Here is a 25,328-nt window from a genome sequence, read left to right as displayed (position 1 = left end):
CCTATTCTCGCACGTCTTATCCTCTTACTCTTCACAGACTTGTAGAATGCCTTGGGGCTTTCCTTAATCCTGCTCACCAAGGCGTTTTCATGGCCCCTTCTAGCTCTCCTAATTTCATTCTTAAACTCTTTCCTGCTAGCTTTATAATCTTATAGATCTATCATTACCTACGTTTTGAACCTTTCGTAAGCTTTTCTTTTGTTCTTGACTAGATTTTCAACAGCCTTTGTACACCACGGTTCCTGTACCCTACCATTCTTTCCCTGTCTCATTGAAACGTACCTATGTATAATGCCATGCAAATATCCCCTGAATATTTGGCACATTTCTGCTGTACATTTCCCTGAGAACATCTGTTCCCAATTTATGCTTTCAAGTTCCTGCCTGATAGCTTCATATTTCCACTTACTCCAATTCAACACTTTCCTAACTTGTCTGTTCCTATCCCTCTCCAATGCTATGGTAAAGGAGATAGAATTATGATTCCACTTTAACCAAGTGAGCTTTCATAGTACAGCTCCCTTTGTCAAAATGGAAATTACTGAAGCTTCTGCAGTTTATTGGGCATATCTATCTACTGGAGTTTACCTTACCATGCAGTGCTCTTCACCATGGTAGACCTACATTCAGTGGCCACTTTCTTAAGTACATTTGTACATCTGCTTGTTAATGCAAATATCTAATCAGCCAATCATGTGGCAGCAACCCAATGCATGCAGACATGGTGAAGAGGTTCAGTTGTTATTTAGACCAAACATCAGAATTGGGCAGAAATATGATCTAAGTGATTTTGATCTTGGAATGATTGTTGGTGCCAGATGGGTTGGTTTCAGTATCTCAGAAACTGCTGATCTCCTGGTATTTTCATGCACAACAGTGTCTAGAGTTTACAGAGAATGGTGCAAGAAACAAAAAAAATCCAGGGAGTGGCAAATTCTGTGGGTGAAAATGCTTTGAAAGTCAGAGAGTTTAGAGGAGAGTGGCCAGACTAGTTCAAGCTGACAGGAAGGAAATGGTAACTCAAATAACCATGTTTTACCACAGTGGTGTGCAGAAGAGCATCGCTAATCACACAACACTTTGAACCTTGAAGTGGATGGGCCTGGGCATCAGAAGACCATGAACGTACACTCAGTGGCCACTTTTTTAGGTTACTGAAAATACCTAGTAAAGTAGCTACTGAGTGTATGTCTGATTTGCACTTGGCTGAGCAAAGCAGTCAACAAAACTTTCTCCACAACTTGAAATGATGTTATATCCCTCCAATTGATGATCATAATACAAGCCAGAAAATCAACTCATTGGGATATAGGAAGTTCCTCTTGGAATATATCTGGAATGTTACTAATTACCAGCTTCTATAATACCCGGGGTTAAAACAGGGCTGTAACATTTAATCTTGCTCTGCTGTTCCCACTTTGACAAAATATAGCCTTCTTAAAAAATTCAGTGGTCGATAAAGCTTGAAAATAAACATTGGCATTCGTATTTCTTATATATTCTTATTTATGAAAGAGTTCTTAATTCCCATTACTTTTTTGTATTTCCTTTTTAACATTCTGTGTGTTCAGCAGAAGACTAAACATTACAGAATATGCTCAGAAATGAACAGGAAGGAATTTAGAAAATTACAAATGTTAAAAAACTCTAAATGATTCAAATTGCCCTGATTACCATGATTACGCCAGTGAGTCTCTGATACTTTCACTGTAAATACGTTAAATTAAAAATTCCAACTGAATTATTCTGAAATGATATACGTTGCCTCTAAAATCAGCAATGGGAAGTTATTGCTTTGATTCTTGGGCTCTCTACGTTAATGTGACAGGAACTCATTAAAAATATGAATAGGCTTCTTCTTCTGTTAGTTTTTCACAATCAGTAGTGAAGCATTTTAAACTGATGATTAGAGGTATACTTCAAAGGATTATTGCTCCTTTTAGTGCCTGAAAACAGTTCTTGTTCAAGACATTTTTGGCTTGTTTACAAGTGACTGTTTCTACTCACTTAGGAATGACTTGTGGAGTCTGGCCTTCTGAAACTGTGATGGACACAGTCAGGAAATCCTAATTCTGTGACAGTCTGCTGCATATTTTTGTTGAAAGATTCTACAGTACCAGGAAGAATGTAAAGGAGCCTTAGCCCCCATATCAGCAGGATCAGGAATAGTTATTACCCTTCAACCATCAGGCTCCTGAACCAGTGTGGATATTTTCATTCACCACAACACTGTACTGATCACCGAAAACAACCTCTGGATCCACTTTCAAGGACTCTATAATACATGTTCACAGCTTTAAAAAAATCTATCTACCCATTTATTTATTTATTTATTTATTACTACTTGCTTATTTCTCTATTTACACAATTTGTCGATCTTTGTGTGTAGTTTATATTTATACTTATACTTTATTGTCGCCAAACAATTGACACTAGAACGTACAATCATCACAGTGATACTTGATTCTGCGCTTCCTGCTCCCTGGATTACAAATTGATAGTAACTATTAAAAATTTAAATTATAAATCATAAGTAGAAAATAGAAAAATGTAAAGTAAGGTAGTGCAAAAAAACCGAGAGGCAGATCCGGATATTTGGAGGGTATGGCCCAGATCCGGGATAGATCACTGACTCTATTACGTTTCTTTGTTCTGTGAAAGCATGCAGGAGAATGAATCTCAGGGTAGTATTTGGTGACAGGTATGTACTTTGAACTTTCAAGGTTGTTTGGGGTCTTATAACGTTCTTATATCATCTAAACAATGACGTTTTAATGCTTAGTTATGAAGTAGGAAAGATAGTGACATTGAACGAGTTACCTGTGATAGTTATGGGCAGCACTGTGGAGCAATTGAACTTGTTCCGCACAGTTCCACTGACCCAGGTTCAGCACTGGCCTGTGGCACAGCCTGCGTGGAGTTGTACGCTCCAGATGATTGTGTTTCCTCCCATGTCCCAAAGATGATTGCCAGGTTAGTTGGTCAATGTGTTCTGTAGGGCATAGGTGAGTGATGGATTCTGGGAGAATTTGATGGGAATGTAGGAAGAATACAATGGGATTCGTGCTCAGTGTGAACATGGCGGAGAAAATACCTTCTTGTGTACTCTTTGGCCACCATGTCACTAGCTCCCTCACTGCAGAATTGGAATCAGGTTAATTATCACTGAATTAGGTGATGTGAAATTTGTTATCTTGCAACAGCAGTACAGTGCAAAGACTGAAAATGACAAATCACAAAATAAAGAAATAGTGCAAAAGGAAAGGAATAATAAATTGTTCATGGATTCATGGACGATTCAGAAGTCTGATTGCAGATGGAAAGGAGCTGTTTCTGGATAGTTGATTGTGAGTCTTCAGGCTCCTGTAACTTCTTTGCAATGGTGGTAATGAGAAGAGAGCACACCCTAGATGGAGAAGGTGGATGGAAGAATGCTGCCTTTCTGAGGCACCCCCACTCGAAGATGTCCTCAATGGAGGGAAGGGTTGCACCCATGATGGAGCTGTCTGTAAGTTCTGTGCAACCTCCTGGTATGGAGGCTCCAATGCAATCCTCTGCATTTCAGCATCCATACCAGGCTGTGATCAACCAGTCATATTGCTCCCCACCATTTGCCTCTAGAAATTTGTAAGAGTCTTACGTGGCATGCCAAATCTCCTGAAAGTCCTAATGAAGAAGAGCCGTTGGCATGCCTTTTTTGTGGTTGCATTAATGTGCTAGGCCCAGGACAGATCCTCTGAGATGTTGATGCCCAAGAACTTAAAGCTTCCCATGGACCCCTCACCCTTTTGTTGACTCCTCAGTGAAAACTGGTGTATGTTCTCACAACTTCCCCTTCCTGAAATCAGTTCCTTGGTCTTGCTGGCATTGAGTGTGAATTTGTCGCTGTGCCGCCAATCAACCATTAATCTTTCTCACTCCTGCAGTTCATAATGAACAATGTGATGAGTTGTGTGATTCACCACAGCCCTCATCAGGAATGAAACATTATTAAAGGACAAGTGAGGAAGGTCGGAAAAATCTTTTGTTTACATGGCGCCTTTCAAATTCTAGTCACATCAGAAGGGGCTTCACATCATTGATTTGCCTTTGGAGTACGTGGTGGCTGACTTGTGTGCACCAAGGAGGTCTGTACTTGTTCGAATGACATTCTGAGACCAGATTCTCAGGAGTAGTGAAGCAGAAAACTATTCTTCATTTGTTTTATGGCCTTTATTTTAAAGAGTATTTTGAAAATATGCAATCCTGTCTGAAAAATGTCTATATTTCTTGCTTGGAATATAGAACATAGAACAGTACAGCACAGGAATGGGCCCACGATGCCTGCACCAAATATGATGCCACCCGAACTGAAGGAGGGTCTTGGCCCTTCAGGACTGAAGAATAATCTTGGCCCAAAATGTCAACTGTTTTAACTATTCATTTCCATAGATGCTGCCTGACCTGCTGAGTTCCTTCAGCATTTTGTGTGTGTTCCTTTGGATTTCCAGTATCTTGAGAATTTCTTGTGTTTATAATATCAGTTAATATTTGCCACATCTTTTGGTTCTAATTTTCAAATTAAGTTAGAGTCTCAGAGATACTTCACAAATCACTTCACTGACCCAGCTAACCTATCTGAAAAAGATTACTACAGGTGCAAAAATAATAAATAAAAAGGAACATGACTTTGTATCTGTTTAAAAACTGCTGCATCTTTAACCTTTCCAAGAGAAGGTCATTGATGTGGAGAGATAACTCTCCATTCTCTCCTCAGTTATGGCCTGATTGCCAAATAACTGTTCTTTGGAATATTTTTATATCGTTCTTTATTCTTTATAATTGTTGAATGTCGTTTTTGTTGCATGTTGCATCCTGACCACACACCATAGCAAAATCCTAAAAATGCATATGGCAAATAAAACTGATCCTCCTCCTCAAATATTCCCAGAATGTATTCCCATATTATATCGCCTCATTCACACCGGTATCCACCTAAAACTGTTACACATTAATGCAAGATTATATTATAATGGGATTAAATCTCGACACGCATCAAAGTTGCTGGTGAACGCAGCAGGCCAAGCAGCATCTATAGGAAGAGGTGCAGTTGACGTTTCAGGCCGAGACCCTTCGTCAGGACTAACTGAAGGAAGAGTGAGTAAGGGATTTGAAAATTGGAGGGGGAGGGGGAGATCCAAAATGATAGGAGAAGACAGGAGGGGGAGGGATAGAGCTGAGAGCTGGACAGGTGATAGGCAAAAGGGGATACGAGAGGATCATGGGACAGGAGGTCCGGGAAGAAAGACAAGGGGGGGGGGTGACCCAGAGGATGGGCAAGAGGTATATTCAGAGGGACAGAGGGAGAAAAAGGAGAGTGAGAGAAAGAATGTGTGCATAAAAATGAGTAACAGATGGGGTACGAGGGGGAGGTGGGGCCTTAGCGGAAGTTAGAGAAGTCGATGTTCATGCCATCAGGTTGGAGGCTACCCAGACGGAATATAAGGTGTTGTTCCTCCAACCTGAGTGTGGCTTCATCTTTACAGTAGAGGAGGCCGTGGATGGACATGTCAGAATGGGAATGGGATGTGGAATTAAAATGTGTGGCCACTGGGAGATCCTGCTTTCTCTGGCGGACAGAGCGTAGATGTTCAGCAAAGTGGTCTCCCAGTCTGCGTCGGGTCTCACCAATATATAAAAGGCCACATCCGGAGCACCGGACGCAGTATATCACCCCAGTCGACTCACAGGTGAAGTGATGCCTCACCTGGAAGGACTGTTTGGGGCCCTGAATGGTGGTAAGGGAGGAAGTGTAAGGGCATGTGTAGCACTTGTTCCGCTTACATGGATAAGTGCCAGGAGGGAGATCAGTGGGGAGGGATAGGGGGGACGAATGGACAAGGGAGTTGTGTAGGGAGCGATCCCTGCGGAATGCAGAGAGAGGGGGGGAGGGAAAGATGTGCTTAGTGGTGGGATCCCATTGGAGGTGGCGGAAGTTACGGAGAGTAATATGTTGGACCCGGAGGCTGGTGGGGTGGTAGGTGAGGACCAGGGGAACCCTATTCCTAGTGGGGTGGTGGGAGGATGGAGTGAGAGCAGATGTACGTGAAATGGGGGAGATGTGTTTAAGAGCAGAGTTGATAGTGGAGGAAGGGAAGCCCCTTTCTTTAAAAAAAGAAGACATCTCCCTCGTCCTAGAATGAAAAGCCTCATCCTGAGAGCAGATGCGGCAGAGACGGAGGAATTGCGAGAAGGGGATGGCGTTTTTGCAAGAGACAGAGTGAGAAGAGGAATAGTCCAGATAGCTGTGAGAGTCAGTTGGCTTATAGTAGACATCAGTGGATAAGCTGTCTCCAGAGACAGAGACAGAAAGATCTAGAAAGGGGAGGGAGGTGTCGGAAATGGACCAGGTAAACTTGAGGGCAGGGTGAAAGTTGGAGGCAAAGTTAATAAAGTCAACGAGTTCTGCATGCGTGCAGGAAGCAGCGCCAATGCAGTCGTCGATGTAGCGAAGGAAAAGTGGGGGACAGATACCAGAATAGGCACGGAACATAGATTGTTCCACAAACCCAACAAAAAGGCAGGCATAGCTAGGACCCATACGGGTGCCCATAGCTACACCTTTAGTTTGGAGGAAATGGGAGGAGCCAAAGGAGAAATTATTAAGAGTAAGGACTAATTCCGCTAGACGGAGCAGAGTGGTGGTAGAGGGGAACTGATTAGGTCTGGAATCCAAAAAGAAGCGTAGAGCTTTGAGACCTTCCTGATGGGGGATGGAAGTATATAAGGACTGGACATCCATGGTGAAAATAAAGCGGTGGGGGCCAGGGAACTTAAAATCATCGAAAAGTTTAAGAGCGTGAGAAGTGTCACGAACATAGGTCGGAAGGGATTGAACAAGGGGTGATAAAACAGTGTCGAGCTATGCAGAAATGAGTTCGGTGGGGCAGGAGCAAGCTGAGACAATAGGTCGGCCAGGACAGGCAGGTTTGTGGATCTTGGGTAGGAGGTAGAAACGGGAAGTGCGGGGTGTGGGAACTATAAGGTTGGTAGCAGTGGATGGGAGATCCCCTGAGCGGATAAAGTCGGTGATGGTGTGGGAGACAATGGCCTGGTGCTCCTTAGTGGGGTCACGATCGAGGGGTAAATAAGAGGAGGTATCCGCGAGTTGTCGCTGTAAATCTCGACAGTTCTCTTTGGACCTCCGAACAAAAGAATAAAAAAATCTTGAATTTATGTGTCTTCATTTCATGACATCATATGTGTAGCCACAGATTTAATGCCAGAAACCTTATAAACAACTCGCGTACAGCAAGCTCCCACACACACCAATGTAATAATGACCTGTTAACCTGCTTTACTGATACTGGTGGAGGAAGAATTATTAGCAGGGCATTTGGGATAACTCATTCACTCTTCTTGCAAAATATGCCAAGGATCTTTTAGTGTGTGTGTGTGTGTGTGTGTGTGTACATACACGTGTAGAAGCATAGAAGCACAGTGACATAAACATGTACAACCCAGAGGTGAATATTTGGCTCATTATATCTGTATCAGATTAAACGCCAAATCTAATCTGACCTTCCAGCACTTGGTTCCTAGTCCTGGAGATTAGGACTCTTCAAGTGGAATTTTCTGCAGATTTTAAGTGTGATGAGGAGGTTCTACCACTCTGTCCAACATCCACCTCCCATCTCCTCTCTAACTCCTCTGCTAATTATTTTAAATCCGTATCTCCGGGTTTTCCCAGCCCCATTTTAAGGGGAAATAACCCCTTACTGAAATAACACATACAAAATGCTGCTGTTGCAATGAGTGAATGAAGTGAACCCAAGTGCAGGACACAGCACAGAGGTTGAATTAGGATGCTTACGCAGACGTGAACGTTGAACAGCAAACAGGAGGGATCTTGACAAGGAGCCTTGACACAGAGAGACGAAGTTTCATAGGTAAATCTTGAAACTGGAGCAAAACTTAGAACACATGGTCCTAAGCGGCCGGGAAATGTTAATTATCACACAGGCAAAACCAACGATCTGGCAACTAGTGGGTGCAAAGCCGGGGTTCTTATGCTGCAGTTCTTGATGAAAACCAGGTGTGCCATCATCAAAGGGAATTAGGAGAAAATGGGAAAGTAACGGTCGGGACTGTGACAGAATACTCCCTCTAATGGGAGCCTCCAGGCGAACCACCAGGCTTGTCCGGATTGTCTCGATGGAAATCACGGAGGAGGGAAGGGTCCAGGATGAAGGAGCGGGGAATCCAGGAGTGCTCCTCCGGGCTGCATCCCTCCCAATCGACCAGGTACTGGAAGCCCCTGCCTCGGCAGCACACATCCAGTATTTGCCAGACGGTGTAAGCTGGATAGTTATCAATGATCTGGGTGGGTGGAGGGGGTTCAGCAGGAGGGCACAAAGGGCTGACAGACACAGGTTTCAATTGGGAGATGTGGAACGAAGGATAAATGTGCATGGATCCGGGCAGTTTGAGTCTGACCACCGAGAGGTTGATGACACTCTCAATTTTGAATGGCCCGAGGTAGCGAGGGGCAAGTTTCTTGGGTTCATTCTTGAGGGGGATGTCTTTTGATGAGAGCCAAACCTTCTGACCAGGCCGATAATTTGGTGCAGGAATTCGATGGTGATCGGCAATCCTCCGGTCGCGTTTGGCTGAGCGGAGCAGTCGTGCTTGCATCCTTCCAGATCTTGCGGTACTGGTGGAGATGGGCCTGAACAGAAGGCACAACAATGTCAACTTCATGTGCAGGAAACAGAGGGGGTTGGTAACCGAGGGAGCATTTGAAGGGAGACATTCCAGTGGCAGTGCTGACCAGGGAGTTGTGGGTGTACTCCACCCAAGTGAGATGGGTGCTCCAGGATGACGGGTTGTTGGCGGTTATGCGGCACAGTGCTGCTTCCAAATCCTGGTTTGCTCATTCTGTTTGACCATCAGTCTGTGGATGGAAACCGGAAGATAGGTTTACTGAGGCTCCAAGGGCCTGACAAAAGGATCTCCAGACTTGAGGGATGAATTGGAGGCCCCGGTCAGAAACAATGTCAGAAGGAATTCCATGAAGGCGGAAGATGTGATGAACAAGGAGGTCGGCTGTCTCATGGGCTGTAGGGAGTTTGGGAAGGGCTATGAAGTACATGGCTTTGGAGAAGCGGTCCACCACGGTGAGTATGGCAGTGTTCCCATGTGAAGGGGGCAGTCCAGTAATGAAATCCAGAGCAATGTGTGACCAAGGGCGGCTAAGGACAGGTAGGGGACGAAGCAACCCAGCAGGTGGTCGGTGGGAGGCTTTTCTGCGGGCACAAACAGAACAGGCAGAGACGAAGGAGCGAGTGTCAGTATCCATGGTGGGCCACCAGAAATGTTGCTTCAGAAGGGACAGAGTTTGTTTGATTCCGGGGTGGCAGGTGAAACGAGAAGTGTGCCCCCACTGGAGAACCTGAGACTGAACCAAGTCAGGCACGAAGAAGTGATTGGACGGTCCATTGCCTGGGTCAGGTTGAGTCCTTTGGGCCTCTTTGACTATGGATTCAATCTCCCAGGTGAGGGCAGCCACTACACAGGATGGTGGAAGGATGGTCTCCTCGGAGACGTATTGACGAGAGACAGCATTGGGCTTCCTGTTTTTGGACCCCGGACGATAGGTGAGTGTGAATCTGAAATGGCCAAAAAATAATGCTCAACGGGCTTGGCGGGAATTCAGGCATTTGGCGGGAATTCAGGCGTTTGGCGGTTTGGATGTATGCGAGATTCTTGTGATCAGTCCAGACGATGAATGGATGTTCAGCTCCCTACAGCCAGTGCCTCCACTCCTCCAAAGCGAGTTTGATGGCCAGTAACTCCCGGTTCCCTACGTCGTAGTTCCGTTTGGCGGGGGATAGCTGGCGAGAAAAGAAGGCACAGGGATAGAGTTTTTGGCCTGGGCCGGCGCATTGGGAGAGGACCGCTCCCACCACAGAGTCGGAGGCATCGACTTCCACAATGAATGGGCGAGAGGGGTCTGGTTGGACCAGGAGGGGAGCGGAGGTGAAACGCCTCTTCAGTTCCGAGAAGGCTGAGTCCACTTCGAGGTCCCAGTGAAAAGGGGTCGTAGGAGAGGTGAGTCGAGCAAAGGGTGCTGCCACCCGGCTGTAATCCCTGATGAAGTGACGGTAGAAGTTTGTGAACCCCAGAAATTGCTGGAGTTGCTTCAGTGTCATGGGTTTTGGCCACTCCGCCACCACCCGGATCTTTTCGGGATCCGCCCTTACCTGCCCGCTCTCGATGATGTACCCTAAGAAACTGACAGAAGGGACATGAAACTCGCACTTCTCAGCCTTCACGAATAGTTTGTTCTCCCAAAGCCTCTGCAGAACCTGATGGACATGGTGGATGTGTTCCTGAAGATTAAGATGTTGTCCAAATAAACAAAACTGAAACAGTTAATAAGGTCCCTAAGGACATCGTTGATCAGGGCTTGGAAGACGACAGGGGCATTGGTGAGACTGAATGGCATGACCAGGTATTTGAAGTGACCAAGAAGGGTGTTAAAAGCTGTTTTCCACTCATCTCCCTCCCTTATCCTGACCAGGTGGTAGGCACTTCATAGGTCCAACTGAGAGAAGATGTTGGCTCTATGAAGGGGTTCGAAAGCAGAGTTGATAAGGGGCAGGGGATACTTATTCTTTATGGCTATGCTACTCAGGCCCCAGTAGTCAATGCAGGGGCACAGTGAGCCGTCTTTCTTCCCCACAAAGAAGAAACCTGCACCCGCAGGGGAAGATGAGGGTCAGACAACGCCTGCCACGAGACAGTCATCTGCATAAGCCTCCATTGCTTCACTTTCTGGCCGGGACAGGTTGTACAGCCGACTGGTGGGTAGAGGGGCTCTGGGGAGAAGGTCAATTGCTCAATTGTAAGGGTGATGTGGAGGCAGGGAAAGAGCCCGTTGTTTGCTGAACACTTCTCCCAGACCGTGATACTCTGCTGGAACCTTAGATAAGTCAGCGGCAGACGAGGTCACGGTGACTCTCTCAGGGGAACGGGCCGATTGTAGACAAGTGGAGTGACAGAACCGATTCCAGCTGACTATCTTCCCAGTGGACCAGTCAATGTGGGGATTATGGCAGCTTAACCAGGGGTACCCAAGAAATATAGGAGGTTGAGGAGAGGAAATTAGGTTAAATTGTACCTGTTTCCAATAGTTCCCGGAAAGAATAAGAGACAGGGGTGGTGTGCAGCGTGTGACTTGGACCAGAAGTCTACTGTCCAGTGCCCGGGTTTCCGGAGGGATACTCAACGGCTCCCAAGGAATTCCAGCCCAGGAAGCTATGTCTTCATCCAAAAGGATTCCCTCAGCTCCGGAGTCCACTAGAGCTGACAGAGGCAGGGACCGTTGGTTGTAACGTAAAGTAGCGTGGATCTGCATCCGGGTTCAGGGAACGGAAGGGAATGTTGTCTGGCTCACCAGGGTCCCCTTTTCTACTGGTGAGCCTTCCCTTTTGGCCGAAGGGGACAGGTAGCATGGAAGTGGCCGGACTGGCCGCAATGGAGACACTCCCCTGTGCGGAGCAAGGGTGGACCCAACTGCAGGACACAAACACGTTTTGTAGGGTTAACTAAATTGAGTTTATTACTCGTTACAAAGAGAACAAAGCAGAAGCGGGAATAAGCGTAATGGACTAGGAATAGGACTAGGTGTGTCAAGAAAGTAAGGGAAGTGGGGAAGAAACGATGCTGGACAAGGCACAGGCCCTGGACAAGACTAAGATACAGGGCCTGGACTAGACTAGACTAGGAAAGCGGGACCTGGACGAGGAACTAGGAACTTGGAACCTGAACAAGGACTCCGAGCCAGAGACTGGACAGGGACCCAGAACCTGGGCCTTGACTCGGGCTCGGACTCCGGATCAAGGCGAGGACAAGATGTGACAAGGCAACAGGACTGGATGAGGAACTCCTGCACAGAACGAGAACACAAAGCTTTGACTTGGACTTGGACTTGGAACTGGAACCTTGGAACTTGGGACCCAGAGATGGACTTGATACTTGAACCTCGGAACTTGGACTTGATACTTGAACCTTGAAGCTTGGACTTGATCCACGAAACCTGGACATAGACTTGGACATGAAGAGACAGATCCCAACTCAGGGTAGTGGCAGACGGCCGGGCCTACCCTGTGGAGGCGAGGACAAGAAACATCGAGCCAGGGCTCCTCCTTGGACACAGGATGGAGTCGGGAGTCTTACACAGATCACAGAGCCGGGACCCCTCCTTAGGAACAGGATGTAGGGCCGGGACTCATACACAGAATGCTGAACACGATGAGACAGTTCCCAACACAATGGTAGACAGTTCTTTATCTGGACACAAGTTTGCTCCAAGCAGCGGCAAGCTCTTGACTCACCCCGGCAGGTTAACTTTAACGGGCCAGCTCTGGCAAGGAAAGGTGGCTTGCTGGCACTTGCTTTGGGGAGGAGACTTGGCTTGCTCCGGCAAGAAACTTAGTTGGCTCCAGCCAGATGACTTCGGCTCGCACTAGCTTCAGTGACTTCGTTAACGCACCATAATGCTCTCACCCGAATGGCTGAAGCCGGAGACTTATAAACTGCCGGTTCAGTTGAGAGTAAATTGCCTTTAATCACCAAGCCCGAGGGACACGGGAAAACCGGGAATTAGCGGGGAACAGGGAGTCAACGGTCCGGGTCATAACACAAAGGAAGTATATTTAAAGGGAACCCGATCTGGACCATGACACTCAATCTCCAGAGTCACTCTGTGGGAGAAAGATGGTTCTGTCCCAGCTGCATGGGTTCCTCTCCCGGGGTGGTGGAAATGGCTGGGCTGGGAGCTATTCTAGGAGCAGGAGGAGAAGAGAGGCCTGTGCTGGTGGGAGACAGTAATGAATGCCGTGAAGTGGCCAAAGGTGGTGGACGACCAGTTTTTTCCCTATGGCATTCTTGAAGACGATTGTCCAACCTGGTGGCCAGGGAGATCAGGGAATCCAGGCCATCGGTGTCGTCTCTTGCCACCAACTCGTCTTTCACCATGTCGCTGAGACCATTCTGAAATACCCCCTGGAATGCCTCATCGTTCCACCCAAGTTGGCCGCTAAGGTCCGGAACCCCACAGAATATTCGGCAACACTGTGTGAGCCCTGGCGGAGAGTGAGTAGATGCTTGGCAGCGTCTTTACCACGGATGGGGTGGTCAAAGATCTTTCTAATTTCTGCGATAAAGGTGGGGAAAGAAGAGCAGATATCTGGTTGATTATCCCAGACAGCTGTAGCCCACACTAAGGCACTTCCCTGCAACAACCTCATGATATAAGCTACCTTTGACTTATCCTGGAGTAAGTGGACGACTGCTGATCAAACACCAAGGAGCACTGAAGGAGGAAGGCCCAGCACTTCCCCAAATCCCCAGAGTAGTGTTCTGGTTCAGGTACGTGCAGCTCTCTTGGCGGGGGTGTTGCTGACATGTTGGGGGTAGCCACTGCAGGCTGTCTGGGCTGGTTAGACAGGTTTCCAGGAGTGGATGAGGTAAAATGAGTGGATACACGGTCCACCTGGTCACCCATCTTTGTAACATTAGCGGACAGGGAATGGCGGTTCTCCATGACATCCCGAAGATGTTGATCGTGCAGACCCAGTAGGGAGCCTTGGCTGGCGAGGGCTTGTTGCAGGGTATTCATGTCTATTCGTGTCCACTGGGTCCATTGTGGCCAGATCGTTCTGTTGCATTGAGCGAATGAAGCGAACCCAAGTGCAGAACACAGGCATAGAGATTGAGTTAGGATGCTTACGTGGACGTGAACGTTGAATGGCAAACAGGAGGGATCTTGACACGGAGCCTTGACACAGAGAGACAGAGTTTCATAAGTAAAGCTTGAAACTGGAACAAAACTTAGAACACATGGTCCTAAGCGGCCGGGAAACGTTAATTATCACACAGGCAAAACCAACGATTTGGCAACTAGTGGGTGCAAAGCCGAGGTTCTTATGCTGCAGGTCTTGATGAAAACCAGGTGTGCAGTCATCAAAGGGAATTAGGAGAAAATGGGGAATTAATAATTGGAACTGTGGCACAATCAAAGGGAATTGGGAGAAAATGGGGAATTAACGGTCGGGACTGTGACAGCTGGAGGAACTCAGCAGGTCAGGCAGCATCTATGGAGAGGAACAAATGGTCCTGATGAAGTGTCTCAGTCTGAAACGTGGACTGTTTATTCCTCTCCATAGATGCTGCCTGACCTGATGAATTCGTGCAGCCTTCTGTATGTTACACCCAGGATTTCCCCGCATCTGCAGAATCTCTTGTGTGTAAATCCTTTGTAGCTACTGTACTCAGCTCCCCGTAATTTTATACATCTCCTTCAAAGGATTCCATATATTTGAATCTATTTCTGATTGAGGTTTTTGCTGACACGAATTAGGTTATTTTAAAATTTAGATGAATTATATGCATTTGTATTTTCCATTAATGCAAGATGGAATAAGACCTTCTCAAGATCTAATTTCTTGGAATTATAAGTACACATATTACACATCCCAATTGTAGAACTCAACATATAAGAGCAAAACCTCAATCTGGCTCTAGAAGTTCAGTTTTATCAGATCTCTTCTCCATCCACACAGATTTATGAAATTAATCTAATTTAAAAATACGGGACCAATTTTACCGACCGATAAACCGATAAGCATTCCTATCGTTACTGTATTACAGTTTCATGGTTGTGATTATCGGCCGTAGATAAACTGTGTTCAGCCGGGCCACTGAAGGGCGTTTTAATTCGACTACGCCACCAAACCAAAAACTTGCTCTGATCGTAAAATATTTCAACAGCTTGCACTTATAATATTTGGCCTGTAGGTGTCAGGCTGGGTTTGTAAAGCCTCTCGGCCGGCAGCAACCCGAGCGCCCCCACCCACTCCGAAATCTAAAGAAAGTCCCTAAATTTACAAGACTTGAGGCTTATGTTGTCTTGATAGAACGCAGCCAGCCTCTGCTTATTTCTAATCCTATTGTGAAATATTAAATGCAATTGGAATTTAAAAAAGGGGCTTCACATAATTCTGGAGTTTAAGGATTTTTACTGTCTTTTGGGACGTAGTTCCTGCTACTAGCAGAAGAATCGAACTCTATCATGCATGTTACCCAAGACTGACTGATCGATGCGACTCAGGGAGAATACCTTCTAAAAAATAAGGAGAACGTAGCATTACAATTTTATTATAAACTGGGGAAAAAATCTAAAGAATTTCCAATACCCCCCAAAGCAAGTAAATTGAGGCCGAAACGCTTCATTAAAACTCACCGACTATAGAAAATAGTTAGACTCAGGCGAAATGTATATAGAGGAACAATTAAAATTCACCTTTCCTACATTAGGTGAGGCATTGGAGTTTAGCTTCAAAGAGTAAACATTACATTCATTTCTGTAAGTTGCATTTGAATTTAAACAACACACACACACACAATGCTGGAGGAACTCAGCAGGCCAGGCAGCATCTATGGAAAAAGTACAGTCGACGTTTCGTGCCGAGACCCTTCGGCAGTTTCGTTTTCCAGCATCTGCAGATTCTCTCTTGTTTGTGATTTGAATTAAAATATTGTTCTTAATCGTGCATTTTGATAGTGTACTTCAGCGTTTTAAAATATCGCGCTGGAATATGTGGCTGGAAGCATTTTTGTAGCCCCCAGTGAACTTGAATAAGTACAACGCGAAGCGTGCTTTTAAAGAATTTTAACCCCCCATTTAGTTAAACGTGATTAAAATATTTTCGCCGCGCGCACTTATTCTGGAAAGTGATTCCGTCCATATAGTTTTGCAATCTGGATAAAATACTTCGACGCACTGGGAATTACATTTTGTACACCGGGATAAACATCCAACAGATAGTTAATTATGATAGCTAGTGCTCGGAATGTACTGGGAGAGTTCCCGCGAGTACCATTTACCCCAGGGTTTGGGGATTTGAAAATACTAATAGCAAACGCAAGTTCATAATTTTCAACTGTTGAACGTGGCGCTTTAGGAATTAGCCACCAACAGCTACACCAGCACGGTAGAGCAGACACGGTTTATGTTTGTATGCAGAATGTATGATTTATACACACGCATTTCGACATCAGCGCGGACATTAATCTTCCGTGTTCGATCATTTTGTGGTACTTTGTAATTTCATGATCCAATTAGTGTTCCAAGAAGCAGAACCGGCCGTTAGAATTAGACCACGACTTCCTGGTGATTTGCTGCCTTTTTCACGGCCAGCCCGATCTCGCGTGACAGGTTAGCGTGAGAAGCCCGCTGGGCTATCCCGGCTAAAGCGACAGGCACCGGTGCGGAACTGTGATGGAAACGGGAGGGGGAGTGAAATTGCCGGCTCGACTCATGGCACCGATGAACCCGAAGAAGCCATTGCCTGTTCAAAACAAAAATAAACAGGACACTTTGGATCAAACACCACCCGTCCGTTTTTAATTCGAAACAGCTTTTGTTATATTGAGGAGCTGGTCTGTTATCAATCTGTAGCCGCCTCTTCAGGTCAGGTTATTCTGTAGAATCAGCTGATGTCTCAAAATGAGACAGAGACCAGGGCAGATTTAGCTGCAATAAGAGTATTTATTGTTTGGACACTCTGCAGTTTGGAGGAATGCAATTTCTACTGGTTCCTCATCACGACACCCCAAATGTACTAGCCCACTTGCTTAATGTTTAAAAGGAGTTGCGAGTCGCGAATATATTCGGTCAACATTGACTTTATGTACATACAATCAGTCTATGTATACAGTATACGATAATCTTATGTATTTATATTTATTGTGTTTTTTTATGCTGCATAGGATCCGGAGTAATAATTATTTAGCTTTCCTTTGCACGTGTGTACTGAAAAAAGACAATAAATAACTCGAATCTTGAATTGCGAATCTTCAGGCTATTTTTAAAATTCTTAAGAGTCATTTATTTAGTAAGTGTTACTTATGTCAAACACCGAATGAACCGAGGCATTTCTTTTAAAGCGGAAGGGTTCAAACTGTGTATTTTTTTTTAAATCTAGGAATTGCAGTCAGCGGTAGTTTTTTATCAGACCAGTGTTTGGCACAGTGGGTGTGTGGTAACCGTAATCGGGTTATTGAGCGAAGTGGACTTGAATGTGAGTAATGTGTTATACTACCTAGGTACTGAAGTTAATAGTAACCATTCCACCCTTCTCCCCAAGGTAAGGAATAGCTTCCTTAACCAATGATCATCCACGGTTGCTGAGCGGATATAGGGGCGAAGCTGGTTAGGTACAGGGCTAGGATTCGGGACATCACCTATTCTCGCTTAACCGAGCCGGGAGAAATTCCTGCACAGTCCCAGGCTTGACCCTTCATTAGTAATCTGCCTTGCGCTGTCTCATCACCTTCCAAACCATTTGGACTCCGTCTGTTGTGGGGAAATAATACCGGAGGCAGGTGGGGATAGGAGTTTCATACTGTAACGTTCTCTGTGTGGTGGCGTTTTCTTGAAGCCTGTTAGTACGAACACAATCGGGTTCACAACGCCGACGGGCTATCAACAGACCTGTGTAACTGTAATCTTACGGAATCAACGAAGACAGAACAAAAGCATCTGATGAAAATTTAATGAATTAACACGAATAGATCATCATTGTCTCTCTTTGTGTATATAAATCATCAGGGTATGTTTGAGAGCATTTATTGTACTCTGGTTGTTGATTTGTGCAATTTGTCTTGCCTGAGACAATTCACACCCTCCGTTCTCATCCTAGATGTAATTCCAATAAAATTATTTTTCAAATAAATTTAAAAAACATTTCACTTTGCGGAGTTTCTGCACATAACCTTCCTTCCCCGTCTGCAGATAGGTAACCAACTAAATTCACCCTTCCACAACTGCCGCTTACTGAAGACAAAACCTCTCTGGTTTCGGGATGGAGAACTTCGCTCGGACAGTCGATCAATTTCAGGCCAACATTAGTTTTGAGCATTAAATACGCCACATATGCGGCGACACATTTTTTCTTACCAGTGCGCTAGAAATTCATAAATTATTAAGATAAAGGTTATCCTGTAGTTTATCCTTCGTGTTACTTGGAACCCATGTATATTGCCAAACAATTTCCCCCTCTCTTTTTTGCACTACGTAATTTATATATATAATATATATATATTTCTTATTGCAATTTATAGTGTTTTTATTATGTATAGCACCGTACTGTTGCCGCAAAACAACAGATTTCACGACATAAGGCGGTGTATTAAATCTGATTCTGATCCTGAGTTTGCGGCACAGTCTGTTAGCCGTTGAAAGAGTTTTGGTGGCCGAGATAAGACAAAATTGCCGTGTTAAACTGGGAAGCACACTGATAAATCCTAAAATAAGGACAGTCATGGCCTTACCCCACGAATGTGCGGTAAATTAGCTAGTTTTCAGCGACTGCGTTCAATAGCACGTATAAAACACAATTCTGACTGGCATCGCTGACACTAGAAAATGTGGCAGCGCGGGTCACGTCTTCGAAACAATTTAGAGGCCACGATTTCTGCCTTTACGAACATCCCCGGAAAGAAAAATTAAAGTAAATCAGAGAATTCCTTTTGTGTTTTGTAGCTCTGAAAATCCCTGCTTCGATGTTATTGATTGGGTTTCGCTGCAAGTTAATCGTTGAGATCTTTCGTACGATTTTCTCATGACGCAAGTCAAATCGAAATAGTTTTATTTTGCCGTACATGAGAGCTGATGGATAAAATAAAAGGCAACGATTTGATCAATGCACGATGACACAGGCGAAACAATTCCGCAGCTCACGCCATCGCTTCGAGCAAGAGAATTCAGTTTACCACCCAAAAGCAAAATCCAGATTAAGATTTTCTAAAAAAAAGTTTATTTTATTACATGTCAAATATAACTTAGAGCCATAATCAAACATTTCAATAGGGATTATAACTACTGAAACTTGAAATGCCATTGGAAGCATAATAATGGTGAGATTTTTGTTTCTTCTCACCCTTTTATTCCGGTTTTGATTATCCGATTTAACGCGCAGATTCAACCTGCAAATATTCTCATAATATCGCAAAGGTTTTTAAAGCTTTCGTGAAACGGTAAGTATTTCGCTACAATGGTGAATTATTCAGTTATGCAGAGATTATTCGAATACAATTATTTGTCCCTCCACCATCAGGCTCTTGAATAAAAGGGGATAACTACACTCAACTTCACTTGCCCCGCCACTGAAATGTTCCCACAACCAATGATCTCACCTCCAATGATGCTTTGTCTCATTTATCTCATATTCTCGTTATTTATTGCTATTTATTTATATTTGCATTTGTACAGTTTGTTGTCTTCGGCACTCTGGCTGATCTTCCATCGATCCTGTTAGTTACAATTCTACAGATTTATTGAGTACGCCCACAGGGAAATGAATCTCAGGGTTGTATATAGTGACATGTATGTACTTTGATAATAAAATTTACTTCACATTTCGAGCATTGTATAAAACTTTGCCTTTGTGTACAATACCTGTACCTTGTATTGGTATTCAAATCTGTATCTCAAAACTTCAGATTCTGTTGCAAAATGCTATGTATGTTTGTTTACCTGTTATTAACAGTGAACTATGACTTACTCAGAATTCAGGTGTAAAACTTTATTGTAATAATGACTTGGTTTTATCTATGATGCTGCCTGGTATGTACGTATATTTCAAATGCAGGCTAAATCTTAGTGTTTTATGATGATGTGCTCATTTCTATTAAAACACTCAACATTGATTGCTTGTTTTGAAAAAAAAAGTTTTAAATGAGTGTGTGGAGTGTCTAACGTGTATTGTTGGATCATAATGATGGACAAATTACATTTAGAGATTTGATGAATTAGTTTCAATTTTGCCCTGTCCATATTTTGTTAAAGGGTTCTATGTCTTTATATTATGTATTAAAGAGAGCAGGGTGTAACTCCTCTATTTGCTCATGACTGGTTTTTATACTTGGCTTTAACATCAATCATTAATGCATAATTTTCACTTTGTAGAACCATTTAGATTCCATCAATCAGGGGTTCCCAACCTGGACCCCTTGGTTAATGGTGGGGGTCCATGGCACAAAAAAAGTTGGGAACCCCTGATATAGATTAATCTAAATTAACAGGTGCTATGGTAGCATACCAGAGTTCAAAGTCCAATTCTGGTGCCATCTGTAAGGAATTTGTAGGTTCTGCCCATGAACTGAGAGGGTGTCTTCCAGGTGCTCCAGTCTTCTCCCACAGTCCAAAGATGTACTGGTTATTAGGTTAACTGGTCGTTGTAAATTGTCCTGTGATTAAACTGGGGTTAAGTAGGTGGTTTGCTGGATAGTGAGGCTCACTCGGCCAGAAGGGCCTGTTCTACACTGTATCTCTAAAAGAAGTGCATTTATTCCCACAGGCAGCCTGTGGAGGCCAGGCTGTTGGGTGTATTTAAGGCAGAGATTGATAGATTCTTGATTGGACATGGCATCAAAGGTTACGGGGAGAAGGCCGGGACTGGGGTTGAGGACAATAGACAATAGACAATAGGTGCAGAAGTAGACCATTCGGCCCTTCAAGCCTGCACCACCATTCTGAGATCATGACTATCAATACCCGGTTCCTGCCTTGTCCTCGTAACCATTGATTCCCCTATCCATAAGATACCTATCTAGCTCCTTCCTGAAAGCATCCAGAGAATTGGCCTCCACTGCCTTCTGAGGCAGCGCGTTCCACACCTCCACAACTCTCTGGGAGAAGAAGTTCCTCCTCAACTCTGTCCTAAATGACCTACCCCTTATTCTTAAACCATGCCCTCTGGTACTGGACTCTCCCAGCATCTGGAACATATCTCCTGCCTCTATCTTGTCCAATCCCTTAATAATCTTATATGTTTCAATCAGATCCCCCCTCAATCTCCTTAATTCCAGCATGTACAAGCCCAGTCTCTCTAACCTCTCTGCGTAAGACAGTCCGGACATCCCAGGAATTAACCTGGTGAACCTCCCAGGAATTAACCTAGTGAACCCAGGAGGAGATAGAAAAAAAGGATCAGCCATGATTAAATGGCGGAGCAGACTCAATGGCCTAATTTTGCTCCTGTGTCTTATGGTTTTATGGTTTTATGAAATAACTTTCTCTGCTTCCTCTTATCATGCTGAGATCCTCCATCAAAAGTCACGACTTCATCCCCATGAAATGTGTGCAAGTGCTGTTGGTTTAATTTCTTGTTGAAGCAAACAGATTATGTAATCTTTTCTGCCACTTGATTGAGATTCTAATGCTTCTCACACCCAAGGCACGGAGCATCAATGCTATGTGGTGGTGTCATCTAATAATTATAGGGGTCTGTATGAGATGTACCAGATAGCCAAATTATACGAAAGCATGTACAATCCAACTAATATTGTACTAAGTTGTCAAACATAGAAAATTGCTTAAGTATTTTGGAGAGGTCCAAACAATGTGATACCTTGTCCCAGTGTCACTCTGGATATTTCACTTCCATTTCATGTTCACTCTAGATACGTTCAACACAAGGGAAGGCTTAGTATGGTTGTTAGTCATGGCCGAAATTTGATCTAATTTCCTTACTCATTCTTTACCCTTTCATGATGCTTTGACTGCTTTGCTTCAATGTTATACATTTTAAAATAAACATGGGCAATCAGTGGAGTTTGAAATATTACTAGTAATCTCCATTTAAGTTATTTTAGTAGAGTTTTGGTATGTGGGAGAGATGGTAGCACTATCCATTTAGGACCCCTGGATGGGTTGTGCTGGTCTCTTCTCTCTCTTTTACACAGATTCCTGCATGTATTCTTAAAGGTATACATGGCAGGAGTCTGAGCGGGAGTCAAGGCTATGTGTCACGCTGTACACTGCCATTGACAGAACCTAAGTGCGGAGAAAGGACAGACTCTCATGTAGAGACGGTGACCAGAGTTTATACATAGGAATTCCAACAGAATCGATGGCTTAGCTGAGTCATACCATGAGTCAAAACATTCTCCAAACGAGGACCCTGCAGTAGAGCTAATAGAGTGTATGCTTAAATAATGCAAGTAACACAGGATCCCCAAGCCTTTCAGAATAAACTTAACAAGGAAATAAAAGCAATTGATGAATCTTGTTAAACAACAATAAACCCATTCAGGTGCTCTAAAAACCATGAGGCCCAACGTTCTCTGGCTCCCTGCACCGGCCCAGAGAGTTTATTGCACCAAGTGAGACTCATGGCAACTATCGATGCTTCATCTGCATACTGATACAGACAGGAAAGAAAGAAAGTGCTTTTTAGCTGTTTATGTCTTCTGATTTCTGGAAGCTATGCCAAACACCCACGGATCTCAGGCATTCTGTTTTCGGAACAAAATGTTTCTCTCTTGATTATTCAAACAACTGATCATTTGAGAGCTCATTCATTCATCAGATATCTTAACATAATTGGCTCACATCTCTTCTGTTGTCCAAAGACTAGACTGGGTTAGCACAGACTGTTCCTCTGGTCCTACAACAATTAGGATTCTGAACTAGCATGGATAACTTCACCCACCTTAACACCGAACTGACTCCACAGCCTACAGACTCACTTTCAATGACTCTACATCTCATGTTCTCAATATTACTTATTTTTATTATTTGCATGATTTGTCTTCTTTTGCACATTGGTTATTTATCAATCTTGGTTATTTACACTCACAACACGCTGGAGGAACTCAGCAAGTCGGGCAGCATCCGTGGAAATGATCAGTCAATGTCTCGGGCCGGAACCCTTCGTCAGGACCAACACGTTGACTGATCGTTTCCATGGATGCTGCCCGACCTGCTGAGTTCCTCCAGCGTGTTGTGAGTGTTGCTTTGACCCCAACACCTGCAGATTGTTTTGTGTTGGTTATTTATAGTTTTTTGTAAATTCTATTGTATTTATTTTCCTGTAAATGCCTGCAAGAAAATGAATCTCAAGGTAGTCTATGGTTACATGTGCATACTTGGATAATAAATTTACTTTGACTTTGTCTCTTTAGCTATGCTTCAGAACATATACTACTCTGGAGACTGGACTGGGCCATCTAAAAGACTCTGAAGGTATTTGCAGCTAACTCAAAGCTACCTCTACATATTTTCCCACCCTAAAGACTTGGATTACTGGTTGCGTTTGTTTTCGTACTTAATTTAGTTATTAAGTCTGAAAGGAATAGTTATGACTGTAGTGAAACTTTCTATAGACCCACTAGACAGATTATTGGTTTCGGCATAGCAGAACTTGAAATACAGCGATATGTTCCAGGGTTACTTTGCCAGGAGCAATCTGTCACATAAGCTCATTATCATTTTATTTACTTTGTGATGGTAAACAGCTACTTAGCACCGATGACAGATCCCTGGTGTCAGACGGGAAGTCTTGACGATCAACATTCAAAGTAGATTAATTATCAAAGTACATATATGTCACCATATACAACCCTGAGATTCATTTTCTTGTGGGTATACTCAATAACCTATAGAATAATAACCATAACAGAATCAAAGAAAGACCGCACCAACTTGGGCGTTTTTGGCCGTTCACGGATGATGGAGAACTTCTCGTGTTAGCAAGATTTTAAGACCTGTTGCTACTGGTCACACAAGGTTAATCTATTTTATATTTATTTAGAGATACAACATGGAGCAGGCCAATTTACAGTGATCAATTATCCTACCAACCACTACATCTTTGCAGTGTGGGACGGAATCAATGCACGTGGAGGAAACCCATGTGGTTCATGGTTTACAGATGCTGCTGGAATTGAACTCTGAACTCTGGAATGCCCAAGCTGTAATACCATCACCACCATGGCACCCTGAATTGTACTGAATTGTCACTGGATAAGGTAACAGCTCACTTCTGCCTATTGAGAAAAATACATTCTCTGTACAGAATAGGTAACAAAAAGGTTTTACGTCGTAGTGAATGAAGTGTAAAATAAAATGGGATAACTGAGTACACTGCCAACTTCAGTGAAGGTTTGGATTGTTGAGTTGCAGAACCCAATGGTCCAAACTGGGGTGAGATATCAACTAGGCCAGAGTGATTGTAGAAGTCAAAACCGGCTACAGGGTTATCCATTACCAATTATAGGGGAATATTTTACAGCATCTATGAGCTAATTGGTTGCCTAGTAATACTGAATGTAATACAGATTCATTGGGCTGCTCTTCTACGCTTGATACATAGTCTGTAAGATGAGCAAAATGACCAGGTCAGGCATAGGGCCAGTTTGTTTTTATTCATGCATCCACTGGATGTGGCTATGACTGATATCCTCAGCATCAGTTACTCACCTCTAAGCGCCTCCAAACTGAATGACGTGTTGGCTATTTCAGGGACCATTAGGAACCAAACACTGGTCAACCACATTGGGATGGCAGATTTGTTGAACCAGAAGACATTTTCACAACAGTTCATGGAACCAGCTTTTTATTTGAGATTTATTTAATTACTTGAATTTGATTTCCCCAAGCTGCATTGTGAGAGCTGAATGCATATCCACAGATCAATAGTTAGGTAACTTAATCACTGTGAAATATACTCACCTATGTATCATGTCAAAGATATTACTGGGACCTGAAGACATGTGTTATAGGGAAAGTTTTAATAGGGTGGGACTTCATTTCTTGGAGCAGAGGAGTACAAAGTTATGAGGAGTATAGATAGAGTAAATTGAATTAGTCTCTTTCCACTGAGGTTGAGTGAGACTAGAACTAGAAGTCCGAAGTTAAGGGTGCAAGGTGAAATACTTAAGGGAAACCTGAGAGGGAACTTCTTCACTCAGAGGGTGGTGCGAGGGTGGGATGAACTGCCAGCGGAAGTAGTGGATGTGGGCTTGATTGCAACATTGAAGAGATGTACATGCATGCGAGGGGCATAGAGAGCTATGGCCCATGTGCAAGAAAATGAAACTAGGCAGAACAACAGTTCAGCATGGACTAGATAGGCCAAAGGGCCTGTTTCTGTGCTGTAGTGCTGTATCCCTCTCGCAAATACAGACTGCCTCACTAAATATTAGGATGTGTATTCCGATACCCAGAACCCTAAACTGCCTCAGCATAATTATGGTCTTTTTAAATGTGTTCTTGGCTAATAGGATGCCAGTACAGACCTGTCAGCAGGGAAGGATTAGTGGACATCTGCGGCTATTGCTGCCATGGCCTCTTACTAGCAAGAGACAAGTGTGCACAGAGATTTACCTCAAATGTTGAGATATTTTATATAAGATTTAGAAGAATGCTGATTCATTTTTTTTCACTTGATCTTTCCGAAGGCTGGTTTTAACCACCCCAGATTTACATTGAGTTTGTG

This window comes from Mobula hypostoma, chromosome 2, assembly GCF_963921235.1.
Source record: "Mobula hypostoma chromosome 2, sMobHyp1.1, whole genome shotgun sequence".
NCBI classification, from domain to species: domain Eukaryota; kingdom Metazoa; phylum Chordata; class Chondrichthyes; order Myliobatiformes; family Myliobatidae; genus Mobula; species Mobula hypostoma.
Note: the sequence above shows the minus strand (reverse complement) of the source record.